This window comes from Rhynchophorus ferrugineus, unplaced genomic scaffold (genome assembly GCF_030347505.1).
Source record: "Rhynchophorus ferrugineus isolate W39M unplaced genomic scaffold, kcgeb_rfMv2 rfM5, whole genome shotgun sequence".
NCBI classification, from domain to species: domain Eukaryota; kingdom Metazoa; phylum Arthropoda; class Insecta; order Coleoptera; family Curculionidae; genus Rhynchophorus; species Rhynchophorus ferrugineus.
This window is the reverse complement of record NW_027472584.1, coordinates 13,785,357-13,791,325: the sequence shown is the minus strand read 5'-3', so window position 1 is coordinate 13,791,325 and position 5,969 is coordinate 13,785,357.

Below are 5,969 nucleotides of genomic sequence, written 5' to 3'. Positions count from 1 at the left end.
GATTTTGTAGATTTTTCCAATGTTTTCTGGTGTTACCACCTCATTTGGACGTCCACTACGGGTTGCATCATTGGTGTCTCTACGACCACGTTTGAAGTCAGCAAACCATAGTTTTATTGTTGTCTCTGATGGAGCGAGGTCCTTATAGTACTTTTCAAGCCATTGCTTCGCTTGAACGGTTTTTCCCATCAAAAATCAGAGTGAAATTTAAAGAAAATTTAAAATGTTGTAATAGTAATAGCGGAAAAAAAACAATACAATAAAAGTAATAAAATATATTTTGCTAATATACGTCTAACATTTTAAGTAAATATATGAAAATATATTATATCATTTTACAATTTATAAATATATATATATATATATATATATATAAAATAAAATATATAAAATGCTCATATAATTTTAAATGGGAATTTATAAAATTCTCTATTTTTAATGACATTAAATATTTTAGCATTTAATAAGTTCCCTTTCATTGAACATGAATGAAAGATTTTATATTTCTATAATAAAATTTCATATGAAAATAAATGTAGTAATAATTCTAGGTGACAATTAATCTATTGGTAGTAAAGTCAAAATATTGCTTCATACAGTACTAAATTATAATACCTTCCAAGCTTCGTTAGGTTACATCATATTGGTGAATTGGAATAAATTCGGTATCATTTGTCAGTTGTATTGCACTGCTTCGGGTGTTGCTCAAACCAAACTGTAATTAAACACATGTTATGTTACTTCAGTTCAATTTGGAAACTCTTCAAAAAGTATGTTTTTACTCACCTGTTCCTTTTACAGATTCCCATTTTACTAGCGCACACAAATTATCTTCGGCTGGTTTCAAACTTGTTTTAATATTTTCATTTCCTAATGACAATGCAAAAGAATCTGTAAATAAAGATCTGTTGTGTATTTAAAATCAATTTTTAAAATTTTTATTTAAAATTTAACATTTTATGCACACTAGTCATAATGAAGGACTTAATAAGGACTGTTTAATTCTATCTTTATTAAATAATGGTCTTCCGCATTTGATTTTATAGTCAGCCTGTCTAAATGCAAACTACGAAGCTATTAGGTCTTATTATTTAAGTAATTAAGCTTCTTCTGATATAGAGCAGGATATCTTGTTAAATAATGTATTCTGTTCAAACCAAGGAATGCTACTGATACATAAAATGTTTAAACACTCTAGGAAATACTATACAATATATTTAATTACCAAAATTCTTCAATTCAAATTACTTAAATTTAATTACGTCATATTTGTCACTTGTTCATTTTGCTTTTATACTTCTAACCAGTTAGCCGCCAAATAAATAACTAAAACTCTGATTCAGATGCGCCCATTTAAGCTCCCCTTTTATATTCTCTATATTTTATACTCTCATTGTCTCAATGACAATATTTCAAAATATTACCATATGTTTGCAATTTTATTTGTATTATTCAGTATATTACTGTAAACTAACACATACTATATCCTATGAAAGAACTAAGTCAGCAAATATCTGCGAAGCCAGATGAATAACAAGGGTCTAGTCCTCGCATGCGCATAAGGCTTCGAGTTTGCAACGTTGTCAGTAGTTGAAAATTATACGTATATTTGAAGAATATTTGCTTCATTCAAAATGCTATAATTCACAAACTAATGATCCGACAGCTATCAATTTTATACAAGCACCTTTTGAGGGTTAGGGCTAACTAAATATGGATTTAATTCTAGTAGCGCCATCTATGTGTCAGGCCGGGGACTTTTGGAATTGAGCTGCTGTAATTCTTTGAATCCTACTTGTCGATTGCTTGTAAATATCAACGTCGTATAATTAGGCAGAGATTACTCCAGAACTAGACACTACTGGATGGATATATTACTGTCAAACACGCAGATCTTTTTAGTTTTAATCTTACAAATTATATATTAATATAATAAAATATTTAATTTGTTCTACATATAACAACTGCCACTACTCCGACGGTTACCAAGAAAATATCACTCTAACAGATATACCCCAGTTGATATCAAAAATATTTTTAAAATTCCTAGAATCTTATCGCACTCACCTACCTGGTGTAATTGTGACTATAAACCATTCTCGAATTCACACAACCACACACATAAAATTTCATTAAAATCGATCCAACCATTTAGAAGGAGTTCAATTACTTACACACGGACAGAAGAATTATAAAGATTGAAAGATTGTACAGATACAGTCAGTATATCAGTCAAAGGACAGTAAATTGAGGAATAAATTGGTACATTTATCATTTTTGCGCACTTTTACCCATTTAGTATAATTGTATTAACATAATCGATGCCCTGCTAAATATCTTTTTTCTTGAAAACGATTAAAAGCGTACCTTTCGCGATCAATTATAATACTCCCTTAACAACCCAGACAATTATTGTTTCTAGAAATGTGGGTCCACATTTCCAGGCAGCGTTCTGTTTACTATTCCACGAATGTTACCGCGTAACTTATTCCGGCATATTGACATCTTCCTGGAAACCTATTCTTCTATTAGAGTGTTCCCATTCCTGCGTTTGTTTTCTTTATTGATATTGTTATGTTCTGGCTTTCTAACTCGACGCAAATGTCCTTTTACGCCGTACCTATTTTGCAATAACAATTTGTTTTTTTCCTGGAATTCGTTCTAGATATTTTGTATTTAAAAAATTAATAGAGGTAAAGTGTTACAGATCATAGATATAGAACAATGTAAGAAATCAATATCTGCGATATGTATCTGAAACGTAATAAATATAACCGCCATTGGAGCGAAATTTGATGACGAAAATTCAATTTTTACTACGGGGTTTTCCATTACTGGTATTCAAACAGTAGAGACTTTAAGAATATCATTTTGTTTCAAATTAGGCTCATTAGGCCTCAAAAAAATCAAATACCATCTTCTTTATGGTCTCTACCTCTCACCGGCATATTTCCAGACCAGAATTAACTTTTTAGAATTAATTTACATCTCATCTCTCATACTTTACCCAAAAGCAACAGTTTTCTGGCTGGGTAACTTAAAACTAGAATACCCACCAATTCATAAGCTTAGAGAACCGAAGAGCACCGTTAAGCAATAGATCCAAGCAAATGAATCAAAGTTGGTAGATGGAGAGTAAAAAATATAATTGAAAAATAAATTTACACTAAAAGTTATCTTCATAAAGAGTCGTTATAGTCTATACTGGCCGTTTAAATCTGTTTTATCACGTTTTACTTCTTCTAACAGTAAAAAATAGTTTTGATCAAAATTCTAGAGATCATAGAAAATTATATTATGAATATAACCTATAGCTATAATGGAATGGACCAAAATTTCTCCAGATATCTGTTTAGGTTGTTAATATTATTTTTGTTATACGTACAAAAAGTTTATTTTAACAATAAACTATTGCATAAACGAATAATTAGATTCCTCGAATTTAAATATGAAGTGATCTAAAACAATTGAATCTAAATTTAGAATACAAACGTATCAATAATAAAATAAAAACATCATCAGCGTCTCTATATTATTTATAATATTGTATATCGTTTCTTTTAGTCGAAAAGTTTGCCCGGAAATGAATTACGGGTATTGCTATCTGACATACAGACATCAAGGTGAAGGTTGAAATTTATATAATTTAATACCGTTTTACTGTTTCTTGACACTCCGTCTTGTATAAGTTCATTCAATTCTTTATGACTTAATCATATATATAATTTATCTTTTACTGAACAAATAGTCTTGGTTCAAGAGTTTCGTGGAAATTTAATGTGAACTGGTGCTGACCTAAATAGATCGTGACAAACCAAACAACCATGGAGGTCGTTACCTCTATATTCCATTCACAATAAGCTTAATCGATAATATTTCCTCCATTACCATGTAATTATTAATAATAAGCAGAATTATTAATAAATGTATCATTGAACTTCTAATTGAAAACTGTTACTTACCATTATGTACGACAGATATTACGGTAATAACAGATAATCTTGAATAATTTCTTGTTAATTTCCAAGAGATAGTGATAGATAGAAGCTAATTTATTTAAGAGATATAGTACTGGTTATATTATATATGCAGAAACTTAAACTTTGTGAAAGTCTCAGTAGACTTTTTGTCATTACTAGTAGTTGAATAAATATGTGTTTTAAGTGAAGTTTGGAGTCATTTAATAAATGCTACCAAGACAAATTGAATTTAAATAAAAATTCAGTTTGCAAACCAATGACAGTTTATTCAACATAAATAATAGTTAATAGCAATAGCTGAACCTAAAAGATCTAGGAAACAACTTGGAGGGTTAAATTAATCCAAGTATCTGTTAACACAAGACGCTTATATCACTAGAAATGATATGCTGGTTATCTAGACAATAAACTATTTATTTGGACACAGAAGCCACAAGCTCATTTGAAATTTGTAACCCATCATATAAATGAAATTATGAACTAATGGAAATCACTGATTATTGGATGAAAACAAGTTTAAATTGTACCAATCTAATGCAAGATGTGTCCAACTAATAAAAGATTTAGGAGTGCTTATCTGCATATGCTTATTATGAGATTGCAAATAGCCGCGAAAGCAAGGCGAGAAAAGCAGGCATGAGTTCGACTGAATATTGGCTGTGTAGATAATATTTAAGCAGTCCACCAGATTACGATTAGATGTGGAAATCGTGCGATTGTTCTGCTTTCTACTGTCTCTACTGTTTCTACCCCCTAAGCTAAGGATGTATGAGCTTGAGTACTAATGAAAAAAGACCAAAGTATTGATAACTAACGGATCGCTTGCCATTCTAAATCTCATAAAACAATAAAATAGGAGAAGAAAGTGAAGTAATAAGCTGAATGGGTTAAGCTGCAAATGCTTACGCTTCTATATGGACTGATATCTGTGGACTCTCATTCTTGCTTGAAGAATAGCTTGAAATTGTCCAGATGCAATGCTTAAGGCAAATTCCACATATTTCCCTCCAAAATATATTGAACACTATTCGATTAAGAAACGACAACCAGTGCACAGTGAGCAACAAATACAAAGAGGCAGATTTCAAGTCGAATAAAAGGTGTGATTTGGCGTATTAGTAGAGGAGCCCTCCAAAGAGAACAAGAAGTGGAACACTCTTCCGAACACGGGCTATGGAATGATTATGGTGATTGAATTATGGAAACTGAAAGTATCATACATGGTTTTAAGCAAATTGATATTTTAAGGAGTAAAATGCTACCTTGTGCCGAGGACATCATGCCTTTAGTTTGTAAGGGAAAGGGAAAATATCCATACTGATATGGTAACACACAGTCCCAATTTAAATCCAAATGACTCCATCATCGACTGATGATGTCGACAGAAATAACATAAGATAATATAAGAAGTAACGTATTTGATAGAATACAGCTCATAAATATACAGGTAAATATAACTTATTTTGAAACATTTTCATAAGCTTTTAAGCAAATTAATTGAATCGAAGATGTTGAGATGTTATAAAATGCAAAGGAATTGCAACAAAATACAACGTGAAGGCAAAATCCCGCTACCATTGACGCGATTTCCGCTGAGTGGCAATAATGGAACGTTTATTTTCAATATATATTGTCACTATTTCTGCTCGTTCTTGTAGCGTATATTTAACCATAATAAAATTTGTCTACACAACAGAATGGTTAAAGCGAAACTGAGATAAACGTCACATAACCAAGATGGAATCAACAAAGTTATGTTACGCTTTTCATGACAAGTTTTTATTGGTGAAGTCTACCGTAACTTCAATAAAACTCAATAACTTTTAGCAGTTCTTTTTTAACTAAACGGTGAAAGTAATATTGTTTATAGAGTTTTGTTGCTTTTTAACTCAATATTGGGAACAAGATGACACATATTGAATAAGGCACGTAAGTATCCTATGCTATGCATCATAAACTACAAATAAGTAAAAATCTGATATTTCTATA